This window comes from Lissotriton helveticus, chromosome 4_1, assembly GCF_964261635.1.
Source record: "Lissotriton helveticus chromosome 4_1, aLisHel1.1, whole genome shotgun sequence".
Classification (NCBI taxonomy): domain Eukaryota; kingdom Metazoa; phylum Chordata; class Amphibia; order Caudata; family Salamandridae; genus Lissotriton; species Lissotriton helveticus.
In genome coordinates, this window is record NC_136063.1 from 1,670,958,154 (window position 1) to 1,670,978,246 (window position 20,093).

The following is a 20,093-nucleotide window of genomic DNA, read 5'->3' on the forward strand; positions in this document are numbered from 1 at the left end:
CAGCTTGAACAAGTTACAGAAATACAAACATTATAATACGTTTACATCACATTCCTACACAAAATAGTGTGACATTAAGAAATCCTATCCTGTTTTTCTGAAATGCATTTCAGAGGCCTGATTCCCAGCATCCCTTTTTGAAGCTTTCTGCGCTATTGATAAGGCGAATTTAGCACATTTTGAAAGAGAAGTGTTCTTAAATCAAACCTAGAGAACCACAATGACGGTATCATTCAGATAGTACAAATGTTTTTTGTATATTAGTATGGAAATTGTGAAATAAAACGTTTTTCATGCTGATTTTCAACAGTCGATCTGCAATCGTGAAACATACGCTTTTGCTTGGAGGCCTCACAGGTACTGATCTAATTTTCTCTTTTAAGATTATTCACAAATCATATGATATGCTTTGTATAAATCAACTATATTGTTAGATCAAAATTGAGTAAAAAGTGACTATCTCAATTTCATGACATATAGAAGAGTAAGGAGAAGAAGCTCATGTTTCAAATGTGGAGAGGCAACAACTTTTCATTATTTTCACCTCTACTAATTATATGCATTTTTATAATGTATGTGTTTATGTTGTCCTATAAATATACAGAGACATATAGCAAGATATAGGGAGATACATACGTGTAAAGTGGATATGTACAAGTTTATAAGTAAATGAGATGTTTTTCCAATTAATAATTCTAAGAACTGAATGGAAAAGAAAATCGTAAAGTTTAGATAAGTCCCACTGTGATTTGTACTCAGATCCCGGTTTTCAGAGTCTAGAGTGCTAAGCATGATACCATCAACCCACCTGTACCAGGTTGAGCTTTTCATTTTGAGAGAAGAGATTGCATTCACGGGGGAATCTTATCTTTTATTGCAAAATCGTATCTCACATAAAAAGTACTGTTCAACAGAGTGATAGCGTTACTTGAGTCCTCTGGGCAACATCCTTCCCTAACATAGTTCAATATGCAAAAGTTGAACAGAATAGAAAGGTAATAACATTCTGTTGGTCTTTGACTGTAGAACATTAAAAACTTTGAAATGTTCACATTGCTGCAGCAATTTGCTCCCTTGTCACATGGGAGGTTCCATGGTGTAGTGGTTAGCACTTTGGACTTTGAATCCAAGGATCCGAGTTCAAATCTCGGTGGGACCACTTTCATGACTGTTGATCAAATCTTTTTTTGTCAAGTGTATTCATAAATATCACAAATCTAACACGGGTAGAGTGAAACATTAATTTATTGATTGTATTCTGAAAGTCTATTCGATGTGAGCAAATGATAGAACTTTTAGAAAACATGGAAATTAAATGGCTCAAAATAATGAGACATTTTGCCAGCTGACTCTGTTTTCTCAAACTCATCACAGGGGGCTGATGCAAGATATTACTTTCTTAAATCTTACTGTTATTGATAAGGGGAAGATGGAACTTTTTAATTGGAAATCCTTCATTAAAACAAAACTTGAGGAATAAAATTGTGTATTATGGGGACAGAAGATATGACGTTTTGAATAACAATCGTGAAATTCAGACACACATATATTTACACTCTGATTTTCTAAAGTAAATCCATAACCATAAAGTAAAATCTTTCGAAAGACGTGTCAAAGGTAATAATCTGAATTTCTCTTTCAAAGAAATTCACAATTAAATGCACTGTGTAAGTCAAGCATGTTGTCATATAAGAAATCAGCAAAAATTAACTATCTCATTACTGGTCATATAGATGAGAGAGGAAATGAACCTAATGTTTAAATTGTGGATGGGAAACAACAGTTTTTAGTTTTCAGCTTCAATACATATGTTTATGAATATTTGATTTCTTTATATAGTCTTATCGCTATCTAGACGGATATAGCTATGTATACATAGATGCATACTTATACGTTGATAAGTATCAGTATAAAACATTGACGTTATGTTTTTCCAAGACCAAATTCTAAGAAATGGGTGAAATAGTAAATCTCATAATTCAAGTAGGTCCCACCGAGATTTGATCTCGGATCGCTGGATTCAGAGTCCAGAGTGCTAACCATTACACCATGGAACCCTCCCATACATGAGTCATTTTTCCATTGAGACAAAAGAGAGCGCATTAGTGCGGGGGCATTTCTTACATTGATGAAAGGATATCTCTGTTGAATGCTCATAGTGTAAAGAGCTATAATGTGATTTGATTCTGTTCAGATACATTCTCCATAACAGTGTTAAATATGCAAACGTTTATCAGGATAGGCAAGTTATATCATAATGATCATCTTTGACTGTGTCATATTAAAACATTTTACATTTCCAAACTAATACACCCATTTCTTTGTCTCTCACATGGGCTGCGCCAAAGAGCAATGATTGGCACTTTGGACTTTGCATGCAAAGGTACCAGTCCAAATCTTGGGGGTACTATTTTATTACTCTTGACCTTTTCCATTTCTGTCATCTTTGTTTATTGATAGCTCAAATCCAACACCAGTAGGTTGAAAGAGACACTTATTGATTCCTTTCAAAACGTCCATCAGCTTGAACAAGTTACAGAAATACAAACATTATAATACGTTTACATCACATTCCTACACAAAATAGTGTGACATTAAGAAATCCTATCCTGTTTTTCTGAAATGCATTTCAGAGGCCTGATTCCCAGCATCCCTTTTTGAAGCTTTCTGCGCTATTGATAAGGCGAATTTAGCACATTTTGAAAGAGAAGTGTTCTTAAATCAAACCTAGAGAACCACAATGACGGTATCATTCAGATAGTACAAATGTTTTTTGTATATTAGTATGGAAATTGTGAAATAAAACGTTTTTCATGCTGATTTTCAACAGTCGATCTGCAATCGTGAAACATACGCTTTTGCTTGGAGGCCTCACAGGTACTGATCTAATTTTCTCTTTTAAGATTATTCACAAATCATATGATATGCTTTGTATAAATCAACTATATTGTTAGATCAAAATTGAGTAAAAAGTGACTATCTCAATTTCATGACATATAGAAGAGTAAGGAGAAGAAGCTCATGTTTCAAATGTGGAGAGGCAACAACTTTTCATTATTTTCACCTCTACTAATTATATGCATTTTTATAATGTATGTGTTTATGTTGTCCTATAAATATACAGAGACATATAGCAAGATATAGGGAGATACATACGTGTAAAGTGGATATGTACAAGTTTATAAGTAAATGAGATGTTTTTCCAATTAATAATTCTAAGAACTGAATGGAAAAGAAAATCGTAAAGTTTAGATAAGTCCCACTGTGATTTGTACTCAGATCCCGGTTTTCAGAGTCTAGAGTGCTAAGCATGATACCATCAACCCACCTGTACCAGGTTGAGCTTTTCATTTTGAGAGAAGAGATTGCATTCACGGGGGAATCTTATCTTTTATTGCAAAATCGTATCTCACATAAAAAGTACTGTTCAACAGAGTGATAGCGTTACTTGAGTCCTCTGGGCAACATCCTTCCCTAACATAGTTCAATATGCAAAAGTTGAACAGAATAGAAAGGTAATAACATTCTGTTGGTCTTTGACTGTAGAACATTAAAAACTTTGAAATGTTCACATTGCTGCAGCAATTTGCTCCCTTGTCACATGGGAGGTTCCATGGTGTAGTGGTTAGCACTTTGGACTTTGAATCCAAGGATCCGAGTTCAAATCTCGGTGGGACCACTTTCATGACTGTTGATCAAATCTTTTTTTGTCAAGTGTATTCATAAATATCACAAATCTAACACGGGTAGAGTGAAACATTAATTTATTGATTGTATTCTGAAAGTCTATTCGATGTGAGCAAATGATAGAACTTTTAGAAAACATGGAAATTAAATGGCTCAAAATAATGAGACATTTTGCCAGCTGACTCTGTTTTCTCAAACTCATCACAGGGGGCTGATGCAAGATATTACTTTCTTAAATCTTACTGTTATTGATAAGGGGAAGATGGAACTTTTTAATTGGAAATCCTTCATTAAAACAAAACTTGAGGAATCAAATTGTGTATTATGGGGACAGAAGATATGACGTTTTGAATAACAATCGTGAAATTCAGACACACATATATTTACACTCTGATTTTCTAAAGTAAATCCATAACCATAAAGTAAAATCTTTCGAAAGACGTGTCAAAGGTAATAATCTGAATTTCTCTTTCAAAGAAATTCACAATTAAATGCACTGTGTAAGTCAAGCATGTTGTCATATAAGAAATCAGCAAAAATTAACTATCTCATTACTGGTCATATAGATGAGAGAGGAAATGAACCTAATGTTTAAATTGTGGATGGGAAACAACAGTTTTTAGTTTTCAGCTTCAATACATATGTTTATGAATATTTGATTTCTTTATATAGTCTTATCGCTATCTAGACGGATATAGCTATGTATACATAGATGCATACTTATACGTTGATAAGTATCAGTATAAAACATTGACGTTATGTTTTTCCAAGACCAAATTCTAAGAAATGGGTGAAATAGTAAATCTCATAATTCAAGTAGGTCCCACCGAGATTTGATCTCGGATCGCTGGATTCAGAGTCCAGAGTGCTAACCATTACACCATGGAACCCTCCCATACATGAGTCATTTTTCCATTGAGACAAAAGAGAGCGCATTAGTGCGGGGGCATTTCTTACATTGATGAAAGGATATCTCTGTTGAATGCTCATAGTGTAAAGAGCTATAATGTGATTTGATTCTGTTCAGATACATTCTCCATAACAGTGTTAAATATGCAAACGTTTATCAGGATAGGCAAGTTATATCATAATGATCATCTTTGACTGTGTCATATTAAAACATTTTACATTTCCAAACTAATACACCCATTTCTTTGTCTCTCACATGGGCTGCGCCAAAGAGCAATGATTGGCACTTTGGACTTTGCATGCAAAGGTACCAGTCCAAATCTTGGGGGTACTATTTTATTACTCTTGACCTTTTCCATTTCTGTCATCTTTGTTTATTGATAGCTCAAATCCAACACCAGTAGGTTGAAAGAGACACTTATTGATTCCTTTCAAAACGTCCATCAGCTTGAACAAGTTACAGAAATACAAACATTATAATACGTTTACATCACATTCCTACACAAAATAGTGTGACATTAAGAAATCCTATCCTGTTTTTCTGAAATGCATTTCAGAGGCCTGATTCCCAGCATCCCTTTTTGAAGCTTTCTGCGCTATTGATAAGGCGAATTTAGCACATTTTGAAAGAGAAGTGTTCTTAAATCAAACCTAGAGAACCACAATGACGGTATCATTCAGATAGTACAAATGTTTTTTGTATATTAGTATGGAAATTGTGAAATAAAACGTTTTTCATGCTGATTTTCAACAGTCGATCTGCAATCGTGAAACATACGCTTTTGCTTGGAGGCCTCACAGGTACTGATCTAATTTTCTCTTTTAAGAATATTCACAAATCATATGATATGCTTTGTATAAATCAACTATATTGTTAGATCAAAATTGAGTAAAAAGTGACTATCTCAATTTCATGACATATAGAAGAGTAAGGAGAAGAAGCTCATGTTTCAAATGTGGAGAGGCAACAACTTTTCATTATTTTCACCTCTACTAATTATATGCATTTTTATAATGTATGTGTTTATGTTGTCCTATAAATATACAGAGACATATAGCAAGATATAGGGAGATACATACGTGTAAAGTGGATATGTACAAGTTTATAAGTAAATGAGATGTTTTTCCAATTAATAATTCTAAGAACTGAATGGAAAAGAAAATCGTAAAGTTTAGATAAGTCCCACTGTGATTTGTACTCAGATCCCGGTTTTCAGAGTCTAGAGTGCTAAGCATGATACCATCAACCCACCTGTACCAGGTTGAGCTTTTCATTTTGAGAGAAGAGATTGCATTCACGGGGGAATCTTATCTTTTATTGCAAAATCGTATCTCACATAAAAAGTACTGTTCAACAGAGTGATAGCGTTACTTGAGTCCTCTGGGCAACATCCTTCCCTAACATAGTTCAATATGCAAAAGTTGAACAGAATAGAAAGGTAATAACATTCTGTTGGTCTTTGACTGTAGAACATTAAAAACTTTGAAATGTTCACATTGCTGCAGCAATTTGCTCCCTTGTCACATGGGAGGTTCCATGGTGTAGTGGTTAGCACTTTGGACTTTGAATCCAAGGATCCGAGTTCAAATCTCGGTGGGACCACTTTCATGACTGTTGATCAAATCTTTTTTTGTCAAGTGTATTCATAAATATCACAAATCTAACACGGGTAGAGTGAAACATTAATTTATTGATTGTATTCTGAAAGTCTATTCGATGTGAGCAAATGATAGAACTTTTAGAAAACATGGAAATTAAATGGCTCAAAATAATGAGACATTTTGCCAGCTGACTCTGTTTTCTCAAACTCATCACAGGGGGCTGATGCAAGATATTACTTTCTTAAATCTTACTGTTATTGATAAGGGGAAGATGGAACTTTTTAATTGGAAATCCTTCATTAAAACAAAACTTGAGGAATAAAATTGTGTATTATGGGGACAGAAGATATGACGTTTTGAATAACAATCGTGAAATTCAGACACACATATATTTACACTCTGATTTTCTAAAGTAAATCCATAACCATAAAGTAAAATCTTTCGAAAGACGTGTCAAAGGTAATAATCTGAATTTCTCTTTCAAAGAAATTCACAATTAAATGCACTGTGTAAGTCAAGCATGTTGTCATATAAGAAATCAGCAAAAATTAACTATCTCATTACTGGTCATATAGATGAGAGAGGAAATGAACCTAATGTTTAAATTGTGGATGGGAAACAACAGTTTTTAGTTTTCAGCTTCAATACATATGTTTATGAATATTTGATTTCTTTATATAGTCTTATCGCTATCTAGACGGATATAGCTATGTATACATAGATGCATACTTATACGTTGATAAGTATCAGTATAAAACATTGACGTTATGTTTTTCCAAGACCAAATTCTAAGAAATGGGTGAAATAGTAAATCTCATAATTCAAGTAGGTCCCACCGAGATTTGATCTCGGATCGCTGGATTCAGAGTCCAGAGTGCTAACCATTACACCATGGAACTCTCCCATACATGAGTCATTTTTCCATTGAGACAAAAGAGAGCGCATTAGTGCGGGGGCATTTCTTACATTGATGAAAGGATATCTCTGTTGAATGCTCATAGTGTAAAGAGCTATAATGTGATTTGATTCTGTTCAGATACATTCTCCATAACAGTGTTAAATATGCAAACGTTTATCAGGATAGGCAAGTTATATCATAATGATCATCTTTGACTGTGTCATATTAAAACATTTTACATTTCCAAACTAATACACCCATTTCTTTGTCTCTCACATGGGCTGCGCCAAAGAGCAATGATTGGCACTTTGGACTTTGCATGCAAAGGTACCAGTCCAAATCTTGGGGGTACTATTTTATTACTCTTGACCTTTTCCATTTCTGTCATCTTTGTTTATTGATAGCTCAAATCCAACACCAGTAGGTTGAAAGAGACACTTATTGATTCCTTTCAAAACGTCCATCAGCTTGAACAAGTTACAGAAATACAAACATTATAATACGTTTACATCACATTCCTACACAAAATAGTGTGACATTAAGAAATCCTATCCTGTTTTTCTGAAATGCATTTCAGAGGCCTGATTCCCAGCATCCCTTTTTGAAGCTTTCTGCGCTATTGATAAGGCGAATTTAGCACATTTTGAAAGAGAAGTGTTCTTAAATCAAACCTAGAGAACCACAATGACGGTATCATTCAGATAGTACAAATGTTTTTTGTATATTAGTATGGAAATTGTGAAATAAAACGTTTTTCATGCTGATTTTCAACAGTCGATCTGCAATCGTGAAACATACGCTTTTGCTTGGAGGCCTCACAGGTACTGATCTAATTTTCTCTTTTAAGATTATTCACAAATCATATGATATGCTTTGTATAAATCAACTATATTGTTAGATCAAAATTGAGTAAAAAGTGACTATCTCAATTTCATGACATATAGAAGAGTAAGGAGAAGAAGCTCATGTTTCAAATGTGGAGAGGCAACAACTTTTCATTATTTTCACCTCTACTAATTATATGCATTTTTATAATGTATGTGTTTATGTTGTCCTATAAATATACAGAGACATATAGCAAGATATAGGGAGATACATACGTGTAAAGTGGATATGTACAAGTTTATAAGTAAATGAGATGTTTTTCCAATTAATAATTCTAAGAACTGAATGGAAAAGAAAATCGTAAAGTTTAGATAAGTCCCACTGTGATTTGTACTCAGATCCCGGTTTTCAGAGTCTAGAGTGCTAAGCATGATACCATCAACCCACCTGTACCAGGTTGAGCTTTTCATTTTGAGAGAAGAGATTGCATTCACGGGGGAATCTTATCTTTTATTGCAAAATCGTATCTCACATAAAAAGTACTGTTCAACAGAGTGATAGCGTTACTTGAGTCCTCTGGGCAACATCCTTCCCTAACATAGTTCAATATGCAAAAGTTGAACAGAATAGAAAGGTAATAACATTCTGTTGGTCTTTGACTGTAGAACATTAAAAACTTTGAAATGTTCACATTGCTGCAGCAATTTGCTCCCTTGTCACATGGGAGGTTCCATGGTGTAGTGGTTAGCACTTTGGACTTTGAATCCAAGGATCCGAGTTCAAATCTCGGTGGGACCACTTTCATGACTGTTGATCAAATCTTTTTTTGTCAAGTGTATTCATAAATATCACAAATCTAACACGGGTAGAGTGAAACATTAATTTATTGATTGTATTCTGAAAGTCTATTCGATGTGAGCAAATGATAGAACTTTTAGAAAACATGGAAATTAAATGGCTCAAAATAATGAGACATTTTGCCAGCTGACTCTGTTTTCTCAAACTCATCACAGGGGGCTGATGCAAGATATTACTTTCTTAAATCTTACTGTTATTGATAAGGGGAAGATGGAACTTTTTAATTGGAAATCCTTCATTAAAACAAAACTTGAGGAATCAAATTGTGTATTATGGGGACAGAAGATATGACGTTTTGAATAACAATCGTGAAATTCAGACACACATATATTTACACTCTGATTTTCTAAAGTAAATCCATAACCATAAAGTAAAATCTTTCGAAAGACGTGTCAAAGGTAATAATCTGAATTTCTCTTTCAAAGAAATTCACAATTAAATGCACTGTGTAAGTCAAGCATGTTGTCATATAAGAAATCAGCAAAAATTAACTATCTCATTACTGGTCATATAGATGAGAGAGGAAATGAACCTAATGTTTAAATTGTGGATGGGAAACAACAGTTTTTAGTTTTCAGCTTCAATACATATGTTTATGAATATTTGATTTCTTTATATAGTCTTATCGCTATCTAGACGGATATAGCTATGTATACATAGATGCATACTTATACGTTGATAAGTATCAGTATAAAACATTGACGTTATGTTTTTCCAAGACCAAATTCTAAGAAATGGGTGAAATAGTAAATCTCATAATTCAAGTAGGTCCCACCGAGATTTGATCTCGGATCGCTGGATTCAGAGTCCAGAGTGCTAACCATTACACCATGGAACCCTCCCATACATGAGTCATTTTTCCATTGAGACAAAAGAGAGCGCATTAGTGCGGGGGCATTTCTTACATTGATGAAAGGATATCTCTGTTGAATGCTCATAGTGTAAAGAGCTATAATGTGATTTGATTCTGTTCAGATACATTCTCCATAACAGTGTTAAATATGCAAACGTTTATCAGGATAGGCAAGTTATATCATAATGATCATCTTTGACTGTGTCATATTAAAACATTTTACATTTCCAAACTAATACACCCATTTCTTTGTCTCTCACATGGGCTGCGCCAAAGAGCAATGATTGGCACTTTGGACTTTGCATGCAAAGGTACCAGTCCAAATCTTGGGGGTACTATTTTATTACTCTTGACCTTTTCCATTTCTGTCATCTTTGTTTATTGATAGCTCAAATCCAACACCAGTAGGTTGAAAGAGACACTTATTGATTCCTTTCAAAACGTCCATCAGCTTGAACAAGTTACAGAAATACAAACATTATAATACGTTTACATCACATTCCTACACAAAATAGTGTGACATTAAGAAATCCTATCCTGTTTTTCTGAAATGCATTTCAGAGGCCTGATTCCCAGCATCCCTTTTTGAAGCTTTCTGCGCTATTGATAAGGCGAATTTAGCACATTTTGAAAGAGAAGTGTTCTTAAATCAAACCTAGAGAACCACAATGACGGTATCATTCAGATAGTACAAATGTTTTTTGTATATTAGTATGGAAATTGTGAAATAAAACGTTTTTCATGCTGATTTTCAACAGTCGATCTGCAATCGTGAAACATACGCTTTTGCTTGGAGGCCTCACAGGTACTGATCTAATTTTCTCTTTTAAGATTATTCACAAATCATATGATATGCTTTGTATAAATCAACTATATTGTTAGATCAAAATTGAGTAAAAAGTGACTATCTCAATTTCATGACATATAGAAGAGTAAGGAGAAGAAGCTCATGTTTCAAATGTGGAGAGGCAACAACTTTTCATTATTTTCACCTCTACTAATTATATGCATTTTTATAATGTATGTGTTTATGTTGTCCTATAAATATACAGAGACATATAGCAAGATATAGGGAGATACATACGTGTAAAGTGGATATGTACAAGTTTATAAGTAAATGAGATGTTTTTCCAATTAATAATTCTAAGAACTGAATGGAAAAGAAAATCGTAAAGTTTAGATAAGTCCCACTGTGATTTGTACTCAGATCCCGGTTTTCAGAGTCTAGAGTGCTAAGCATGATACCATCAACCCACCTGTACCAGGTTGAGCTTTTCATTTTGAGAGAAGAGATTGCATTCACGGGGGAATCTTATCTTTTATTGCAAAATCGTATCTCACATAAAAAGTACTGTTCAACAGAGTGATAGCGTTACTTGAGTCCTCTGGGCAACATCCTTCCCTAACATAGTTCAATATGCAAAAGTTGAACAGAATAGAAAGGTAATAACATTCTGTTGGTCTTTGACTGTAGAACATTAAAAACTTTGAAATGTTCACATTGCTGCAGCAATTTGCTCCCTTGTCACATGGGAGGTTCCATGGTGTAGTGGTTAGCACTTTGGACTTTGAATCCAAGGATCCGAGTTCAAATCTCGGTGGGACCACTTTCATGACTGTTGATCAAATCTTTTTTTGTCAAGTGTATTCATAAATATCACAAATCTAACACGGGTAGAGTGAAACATTAATTTATTGATTGTATTCTGAAAGTCTATTCGATGTGAGCAAATGATAGAACTTTTAGAAAACATGGAAATTAAATGGCTCAAAATAATGAGACATTTTGCCAGCTGACTCTGTTTTCTCAAACTCATCACAGGGGGCTGATGCAAGATATTACTTTCTTAAATCTTACTGTTATTGATAAGGGGAAGATGGAACTTTTTAATTGGAAATCCTTCATTAAAACAAAACTTGAGGAATCAAATTGTGTATTATGGGGACAGAAGATATGACGTTTTGAATAACAATCGTGAAATTCAGACACACATATATTTACACTCTGATTTTCTAAAGTAAATCCATAACCATAAAGTAAAATCTTTCGAAAGACGTGTCAAAGGTAATAATCTGAATTTCTCTTTCAAAGAAATTCACAATTAAATGCACTGTGTAAGTCAAGCATGTTGTCATATAAGAAATCAGCAAAAATTAACTATCTCATTACTGGTCATATAGATGAGAGAGGAAATGAACCTAATGTTTAAATTGTGGATGGGAAACAACAGTTTTTAGTTTTCAGCTTCAATACATATGTTTATGAATATTTGATTTCTTTATATAGTCTTATCGCTATCTAGACGGATATAGCTATGTATACATAGATGCATACTTATACGTTGATAAGTATCAGTATAAAACATTGACGTTATGTTTTTCCAAGACCAAATTCTAAGAAATGGGTGAAATAGTAAATCTCATAATTCAAGTAGGTCCCACCGAGATTTGATCTCGGATCGCTGGATTCAGAGTCCAGAGTGCTAACCATTACACCATGGAACCCTCCCATACATGAGTCATTTTTCCATTGAGACAAAAGAGAGCGCATTAGTGCGGGGGCATTTCTTACATTGATGAAAGGATATCTCTGTTGAATGCTCATAGTGTAAAGAGCTATAATGTGATTTGATTCTGTTCAGATACATTCTCCATAACAGTGTTAAATATGCAAACGTTTATCAGGATAGGCAAGTTATATCATAATGATCATCTTTGACTGTGTCATATTAAAACATTTTACATTTCCAAACTAATACACCCATTTCTTTGTCTCTCACATGGGCTGCGCCAAAGAGCAATGATTGGCACTTTGGACTTTGCATGCAAAGGTACCAGTCCAAATCTTGGGGGTACTATTTTATTACTCTTGACCTTTTCCATTTCTGTCATCTTTGTTTATTGATAGCTCAAATCCAACACCAGTAGGTTGAAAGAGACACTTATTGATTCCTTTCAAAACGTCCATCAGCTTGAACAAGTTACAGAAATACAAACATTATAATACGTTTACATCACATTCCTACACAAAATAGTGTGACATTAAGAAATCCTATCCTGTTTTTCTGAAATGCATTTCAGAGGCCTGATTCCCAGCATCCCTTTTTGAAGCTTTCTGCGCTATTGATAAGGCGAATTTAGCACATTTTGAAAGAGAAGTGTTCTTAAATCAAACCTAGAGAACCACAATGACGGTATCATTCAGATAGTACAAATGTTTTTTGTATATTAGTATGGAAATTGTGAAATAAAACGTTTTTCATGCTGATTTTCAACAGTCGATCTGCAATCGTGAAACATACGCTTTTGCTTGGAGGCCTCACAGGTACTGATCTAATTTTCTCTTTTAAGATTATTCACAAATCATATGATATGCTTTGTATAAATCAACTATATTGTTAGATCAAAATTGAGTAAAAAGTGACTATCTCAATTTCATGACATATAGAAGAGTAAGGAGAAGAAGCTCATGTTTCAAATGTGGAGAGGCAACAACTTTTCATTATTTTCACCTCTACTAATTATATGCATTTTTATAATGTATGTGTTTATGTTGTCCTATAAATATACAGAGACATATAGCAAGATATAGGGAGATACATACGTGTAAAGTGGATATGTACAAGTTTATAAGTAAATGAGATGTTTTTCCAATTAATAATTCTAAGAACTGAATGGAAAAGAAAATCGTAAAGTTTAGATAAGTCCCACTGTGATTTGTACTCAGATCCCGGTTTTCAGAGTCTAGAGTGCTAAGCATGATACCATCAACCCACCTGTACCAGGTTGAGCTTTTCATTTTGAGAGAAGAGATTGCATTCACGGGGGAATCTTATCTTTTATTGCAAAATCGTATCTCACATAAAAAGTACTGTTCAACAGAGTGATAGCGTTACTTGAGTCCTCTGGGCAACATCCTTCCCTAACATAGTTCAATATGCAAAAGTTGAACAGAATAGAAAGGTAATAACATTCTGTTGGTCTTTGACTGTAGAACATTAAAAACTTTGAAATGTTCACATTGCTGCAGCAATTTGCTCCCTTGTCACATGGGAGGTTCCATGGTGTAGTGGTTAGCACTTTGGACTTTGAATCCAAGGATCCGAGTTCAAATCTCGGTGGGACCACTTTCATGACTGTTGATCAAATCTTTTTTTGTCAAGTGTATTCATAAATATCACAAATCTAACACGGGTAGAGTGAAACATTAATTTATTGATTGTATTCTGAAAGTCTATTCGATGTGAGCAAATGATAGAACTTTTAGAAAACATGGAAATTAAATGGCTCAAAATAATGAGACATTTTGCCAGCTGACTCTGTTTTCTCAAACTCATCACAGGGGGCTGATGCAAGATATTACTTTCTTAAATCTTACTGTTATTGATAAGGGGAAGATGGAACTTTTTAATTGGAAATCCTTCATTAAAACAAAACTTGAGGAATCAAATTGTGTATTATGGGGACAGAAGATATGACGTTTTGAATAACAATCGTGAAATTCAGACACACATATATTTACACTCTGATTTTCTAAAGTAAATCCATAACCATAAAGTAAAATCTTTCGAAAGACGTGTCAAAGGTAATAATCTGAATTTCTCTTTCAAAGAAATTCACAATTAAATGCACTGTGTAAGTCAAGCATGTTGTCATATAAGAAATCAGCAAAAATTAACTATCTCATTACTGGTCATATAGATGAGAGAGGAAATGAACCTAATGTTTAAATTGTGGATGGGAAACAACAGTTTTTAGTTTTCAGCTTCAATACATATGTTTATGAATATTTGATTTCTTTATATAGTCTTATCGCTATCTAGACGGATATAGCTATGTATACATAGATGCATACTTATACGTTGATAAGTATCAGTATAAAACATTGACGTTATGTTTTTCCAAGACCAAATTCTAAGAAATGGGTGAAATAGTAAATCTCATAATTCAAGTAGGTCCCACCGAGATTTGATCTCGGATCGCTGGATTCAGAGTCCAGAGTGCTAACCATTACACCATGGAACCCTCCCATACATGAGTCATTTTTCCATTGAGACAAAAGAGAGCGCATTAGTGCGGGGGCATTTCTTACATTGATGAAAGGATATCTCTGTTGAATGCTCATAGTGTAAAGAGCTATAATGTGATTTGATTCTGTTCAGATACATTCTCCATAACAGTGTTAAATATGCAAACGTTTATCAGGATAGGCAAGTTATATCATAATGATCATCTTTGACTGTGTCATATTAAAACATTTTACATTTCCAAACTAATACACCCATTTCTTTGTCTCTCACATGGGCTGCGCCAAAGAGCAATGATTGGCACTTTGGACTTTGCATGCAAAGGTACCAGTCCAAATCTTGGGGGTACTATTTTATTACTCTTGACCTTTTCCATTTCTGTCATCTTTGTTTATTGATAGCTCAAATCCAACACCAGTAGGTTGAAAGAGACACTTATTGATTCCTTTCAAAACGTCCATCAGCTTGAACAAGTTACAGAAATACAAACATTATAATACGTTTACATCACATTCCTACACAAAATAGTGTGACATTAAGAAATCCTATCCTGTTTTTCTGAAATGCATTTCAGAGGCCTGATTCCCAGCATCCCTTTTTGAAGCTTTCTGCGCTATTGATAAGGCGAATTTAGCACATTTTGAAAGAGAAGTGTTCTTAAATCAAACCTAGAGAACCACAATGACGGTATCATTCAGATAGTACAAATGTTTTTTGTATATTAGTATGGAAATTGTGAAATAAAACGTTTTTCATGCTGATTTTCAACAGTCGATCTGCAATCGTGAAACATACGCTTTTGCTTGGAGGCCTCACAGGTACTGATCTAATTTTCTCTTTTAAGATTATTCACAAATCATATGATATGCTTTGTATAAATCAACTATATTGTTAGATCAAAATTGAGTAAAAAGTGACTATCTCAATTTCATGACATATAGAAGAGTAAGGAGAAGAAGCTCATGTTTCAAATGTGGAGAGGCAACAACTTTTCATTATTTTCACCTCTACTAATTATATGCATTTTTATAATGTATGTGTTTATGTTGTCCTATAAATATACAGAGACATATAGCAAGATATAGGGAGATACATACGTGTAAAGTGGATATGTACAAGTTTATAAGTAAATGAGATGTTTTTCCAATTAATAATTCTAAGAACTGAATGGAAAAGAAAATCGTAAAGTTTAGATAAGTCCCACTGTGATTTGTACTCAGATCCCGGTTTTCAGAGTCTAGAGTGCTAAGCATGATACCATCAACCCACCTGTACCAGGTTGAGCTTTTCATTTTGAGAGAAGAGATTGCATTCACGGGGGAATCTTATCTTTTATTGCAAAATCGTATCTCACATAAAAAGTACTGTTCAACAGAGTGATAGCGTTACTTGAGTCCTCTGGGCAACATCCTTCCCTAACATAGTTCAATATGCAAAAGTTGAACAGAATAGAAAGGTAATAACATTCTGTTGGTCTTTGACTGTAGAACATTAAAAACTTTGAAATGTTCACATTGCTGCAGCAATTTGCTCCCTTGTCACATGGGAGGTTCCATGGTGTAGTGGTTAGCACTTTGGACTTTGAATCCAAGGATCCGAGTTCAAATCTCGGTGGGACCACTTTCATGACTGTTGATCAAATCTTTTTTTGTCAAGTGTATTCATAAATATCACAAATCTAACACGGGTAGAGTGAAACATTAATTTATTGATTGTATTCTGAAAGTCTATTCGATGTGAGCAAATGATAGAACTTTTAGAAAACATGGAAATTAAATGGCTCAAAATAATGAGACATTTTGCCAGCTGACTCTGTTTTCTCAAACTCATCACAGGGGGCTGATGCAAGATATTACTTTCTTAAATCTTACTGTTATTGATAAGGGGAAGATGGAACTTTTTAATTGGAAATCCTTCATTAAAACAAAACTTGAGGAATCAAATTGTGTATTATGGGGACAGAAGATATGACGTTTTGAATAACAATCGTGAAATTCAGACACACATATATTTACACTCTGATTTTCTAAAGTAAATCCATAACCATAAAGTAAAATCTTTCGAAAGACGTGTCAAAGGTAATAATCTGAATTTCTCTTTCAAAGAAATTCACAATTAAATGCACTGTGTAAGTCAAGCATGTTGTCATATAAGAAATCAGCAAAAATTAACTATCTCATTACTGGTCATATAGATGAGAGAGGAAATGAACCTAATGTTTAAATTGTGGATGGGAAACAACAGTTTTTAGTTTTCAGCTTCAATACATATGTTTATGAATATTTGATTTCTTTATATAGTCTTATCGCTATCTAGACGGATATAGCTATGTATACATAGATGCATACTTATACGTTGATAAGTATCAGTATAAAACATTGACGTTATGTTTTTCCAAGACCAAATTCTAAGAAATGGGTGAAATAGTAAATCTCATAATTCAAGTAGGTCCCACCGAGATTTGATCTCGGATCGCTGGATTCAGAGTCCAGAGTGCTAACCATTACACCATGGAACCCTCCCATACATGAGTCATTTTTCCATTGAGACAAAAGAGAGCGCATTAGTGCGGGGGCATTTCTTACATTGATGAAAGGATATCTCTGTTGAATGCTCATAGTGTAAAGAGCTATAATGTGATTTGATTCTGTTCAGATACATTCTCCATAACAGTGTTAAATATGCAAACGTTTATCAGGATAGGCAAGTTATATCATAATGATCATCTTTGACTGTGTCATATTAAAACATTTTACATTTCCAAACTAATACACCCATTTCTTTGTCTCTCACATGGGCTGCGCCAAAGAGCAATGATTGGCACTTTGGACTTTGCATGCAAAGGTACCAGTCCAAATCTTGGGGGTACTATTTTATTACTCTTGACCTTTTCCATTTCTGTCATCTTTGTTTATTGATAGCTCAAATCCAACACCAGTAGGTTGAAAGAGACACTTATTGATTCCTTTCAAAACGTCCATCAGCTTGAACAAGTTACAGAAATACAAACATTATAATACGTTTACATCACATTCCTACACAAAATAGTGTGACATTAAGAAATCCTATCCTGTTTTTCTGAAATGCATTTCAGAGGCCTGATTCCCAGCATCCCTTTTTGAAGCTTTCTGCGCTATTGATAAGGCGAATTTAGCACATTTTGAAAGAGAAGTGTTCTTAAATCAAACCTAGAGAACCACAATGACGGTATCATTCAGATAGTACAAATGTTTTTTGTATATTAGTATGGAAATTGTGAAATAAAACGTTTTTCATGCTGATTTTCAACAGTCGATCTGCAATCGTGAAACATACGCTTTTGCTTGGAGGCCTCACAGGTACTGATCTAATTTTCTCTTTTAAGATTATTCACAAATCATATGATATGCTTTGTATAAATCAACTATATTGTTAGATCAAAATTGAGTAAAAAGTGACTATCTCAATTTCATGACATATAGAAGAGTAAGGAGAAGAAGCTCATGTTTCAAATGTGGAGAGGCAACAACTTTTCATTATTTTCACCTCTACTAATTATATGCATTTTTTATAATGTATGTGTTTATGTTGTCCTATAAATATACAGAGACATATAGCAAGATATAGGGAGATACATACGTGTAAAGTGGATATGTACAAGTTTATAAGTAAATGAGATGTTTTTCCAATTAATAATTCTAAGAACTGAATGGAAAAGAAAATCGTAAAGTTTAGATAAGTCCCACTGTGATTTGTACTCAGATCCCGGTTTTCAGAGTCTAGAGTGCTAAGCATGATACCATCAACCCACCTGTACCAGGTTGAGCTTTTCATTTTGAGAGAAGAGATTGCATTCACGGGGGAATCTTATCTTTTATTGCAAAATCGTATCTCACATAAAAAGTACTGTTCAACAGAGTGATAGCGTTACTTGAGTCCTCTGGGCAACATCCTTCCCTAACATAGTTCAATATGCAAAAGTTGAACAGAATAGAAAGGTAATAACATTCTGTTGGTCTTTGACTGTAGAACATTAAAAACTTTGAAATGTTCACATTGCTGCAGCAATTTGCTCCCTTGTCACATGGGAGGTTCCATGGTGTAGTGGTTAGCACTTTGGACTTTGAATCCAAGGATCCGAGTTCAAATCTCGGTGGGACCACTTTCATGACTGTTGATCAAATCTTTTTTTGTCAAGTGTATTCATAAATATCACAAATCTAACACGGGTAGAGTGAAACATTAATTTATTGATTGTATTCTGAAAGTCTATTCGATGTGAGCAAATGATAGAACTTTTAGAAAACATGGAAATTAAATGGCTCAAAATAATGAGACATTTTGCCAGCTGACTCTGTTTTCTCAAACTCATCACAGGGGGCTGATGCAAGATATTACTTTCTTAAATCTTACTGTTATTGATAAGGGGAAGATGAAACTTTTTAATTGGAAATCCTTCATTAAAACAAAACTTGAGGAATCAAATTGTGTATTATGGGGACAGAAGATATGACGTTTTGAATAACAATCGTGAAATTCAGACACACATATATTTACACTCTGATTTTCTAAAGTAAATCCATAACCATAAAGTAAAATCTTTCGAAAGACGTGTCAAAGGTAATAATCTGAATTTCTCTTTCAAAGAAATTCACAATTAAATGCACTGTGTAAGTCAAGCATGTTGTCATATAAGAAATCAGCAAAAATTAACTATCTCATTACTGGTCATATAGATGAGAGAGGAAATGAACCTAATGTTTAAATTGTGGATGGGAAACAACAGTTTTTAGTTTTCAGCTTCAATACATATGTTTATGAATATTTGATTTCTTTATATAGTCTTATCGCTATCTAGACGGATATAGCTATGTATACATAGATGCATACTTATACGTTGATAAGTATCAGTATAAAACATTGACGTTATGTTTTTCCAAGACCAAATTCTAAGAAATGGGTGAAATAGTAAATCTCATAATTCAAGTAGGTCCCACCGAGATTTGATCTCGGATCGCTGGATTCAGAGTCCAGAGTGCTAACCATTACACCATGGAACCCTCCCATACATGAGTCATTTTTCCATTGAGACAAAAGAGAGCGCATTAGTGCGGGGGCATTTCTTACATTGATGAAAGGATATCTCTGTTGAATGCTCATAGTGTAAAGAGCTATAATGTGATTTGATTCTGTTCAGATACATTCTCCATAACAGTGTTAAATATGCAAACGTTTATCAGGATAGGCAAGTTATATCATAATGATCATCTTTGACTGTGTCATATTAAAACATTTTACATTTCCAAACTAATACACCCATTTCTTTGTCTCTCACATGGGCTGCGCCAAAGAGCAATGATTGGCACTTTGGACTTTGCATGCAAAGGTACCAGTCCAAATCTTGGGGGTACTATTTTATTACTCTTGACCTTTTCCATTCTGTCATCTTTGTTTA

General features: G+C 34.1%; 16 non-coding genes across 16 annotated transcripts; 8 read left to right on the top strand and 8 right to left on the bottom strand.

Moving 5' to 3' along the window:
- The first annotated feature begins 1,087 nt into the window (after positions 1-1,087).
- TRNAQ-UUG (transfer RNA glutamine (anticodon UUG)) lies at positions 1,088-1,159 on the top strand. The gene has a single exon. It is a non-coding gene; the product is annotated as a tRNA-Gln (tRNA).
- An 826-nt stretch (positions 1,160-1,985) lies between these two features.
- TRNAQ-CUG (transfer RNA glutamine (anticodon CUG)) lies at positions 1,986-2,057 on the bottom strand. Its single transcript has one exon. It is a non-coding gene; the product is annotated as a tRNA-Gln (tRNA).
- A 1,550-nt stretch (positions 2,058-3,607) lies between these two features.
- On the top strand, positions 3,608-3,679 carry TRNAQ-UUG (transfer RNA glutamine (anticodon UUG)). Its single transcript has one exon. It is a non-coding gene; the product is annotated as a tRNA-Gln (tRNA).
- Positions 3,680-4,505: 826 nt separating this feature from the next.
- Positions 4,506-4,577, bottom strand: TRNAQ-CUG (transfer RNA glutamine (anticodon CUG)). Its single transcript has one exon. It is a non-coding gene; the product is annotated as a tRNA-Gln (tRNA).
- A 1,550-nt stretch (positions 4,578-6,127) lies between these two features.
- TRNAQ-UUG (transfer RNA glutamine (anticodon UUG)) lies at positions 6,128-6,199 on the top strand. The gene has a single exon. It is a non-coding gene; the product is annotated as a tRNA-Gln (tRNA).
- An 826-nt stretch (positions 6,200-7,025) lies between these two features.
- Positions 7,026-7,097, bottom strand: TRNAQ-CUG (transfer RNA glutamine (anticodon CUG)). The gene has a single exon. It is a non-coding gene; the product is annotated as a tRNA-Gln (tRNA).
- A 1,550-nt stretch (positions 7,098-8,647) lies between these two features.
- Positions 8,648-8,719, top strand: TRNAQ-UUG (transfer RNA glutamine (anticodon UUG)). The gene has a single exon. It is a non-coding gene; the product is annotated as a tRNA-Gln (tRNA).
- Positions 8,720-9,545: 826 nt separating this feature from the next.
- TRNAQ-CUG (transfer RNA glutamine (anticodon CUG)) lies at positions 9,546-9,617 on the bottom strand. The gene has a single exon. It is a non-coding gene; the product is annotated as a tRNA-Gln (tRNA).
- Positions 9,618-11,167: 1,550 nt separating this feature from the next.
- Positions 11,168-11,239, top strand: TRNAQ-UUG (transfer RNA glutamine (anticodon UUG)). The gene has a single exon. It is a non-coding gene; the product is annotated as a tRNA-Gln (tRNA).
- Positions 11,240-12,065: 826 nt separating this feature from the next.
- On the bottom strand, positions 12,066-12,137 carry TRNAQ-CUG (transfer RNA glutamine (anticodon CUG)). The gene has a single exon. It is a non-coding gene; the product is annotated as a tRNA-Gln (tRNA).
- A 1,550-nt stretch (positions 12,138-13,687) lies between these two features.
- On the top strand, positions 13,688-13,759 carry TRNAQ-UUG (transfer RNA glutamine (anticodon UUG)). The gene has a single exon. It is a non-coding gene; the product is annotated as a tRNA-Gln (tRNA).
- An 826-nt stretch (positions 13,760-14,585) lies between these two features.
- On the bottom strand, positions 14,586-14,657 carry TRNAQ-CUG (transfer RNA glutamine (anticodon CUG)). Its single transcript has one exon. It is a non-coding gene; the product is annotated as a tRNA-Gln (tRNA).
- Positions 14,658-16,207: 1,550 nt separating this feature from the next.
- Positions 16,208-16,279, top strand: TRNAQ-UUG (transfer RNA glutamine (anticodon UUG)). The gene has a single exon. It is a non-coding gene; the product is annotated as a tRNA-Gln (tRNA).
- An 826-nt stretch (positions 16,280-17,105) lies between these two features.
- On the bottom strand, positions 17,106-17,177 carry TRNAQ-CUG (transfer RNA glutamine (anticodon CUG)). The gene has a single exon. It is a non-coding gene; the product is annotated as a tRNA-Gln (tRNA).
- A 1,551-nt stretch (positions 17,178-18,728) lies between these two features.
- On the top strand, positions 18,729-18,800 carry TRNAQ-UUG (transfer RNA glutamine (anticodon UUG)). Its single transcript has one exon. It is a non-coding gene; the product is annotated as a tRNA-Gln (tRNA).
- An 826-nt stretch (positions 18,801-19,626) lies between these two features.
- On the bottom strand, positions 19,627-19,698 carry TRNAQ-CUG (transfer RNA glutamine (anticodon CUG)). The gene has a single exon. It is a non-coding gene; the product is annotated as a tRNA-Gln (tRNA).
- Between the last annotated feature and the right edge of the window lie 395 nt (positions 19,699-20,093).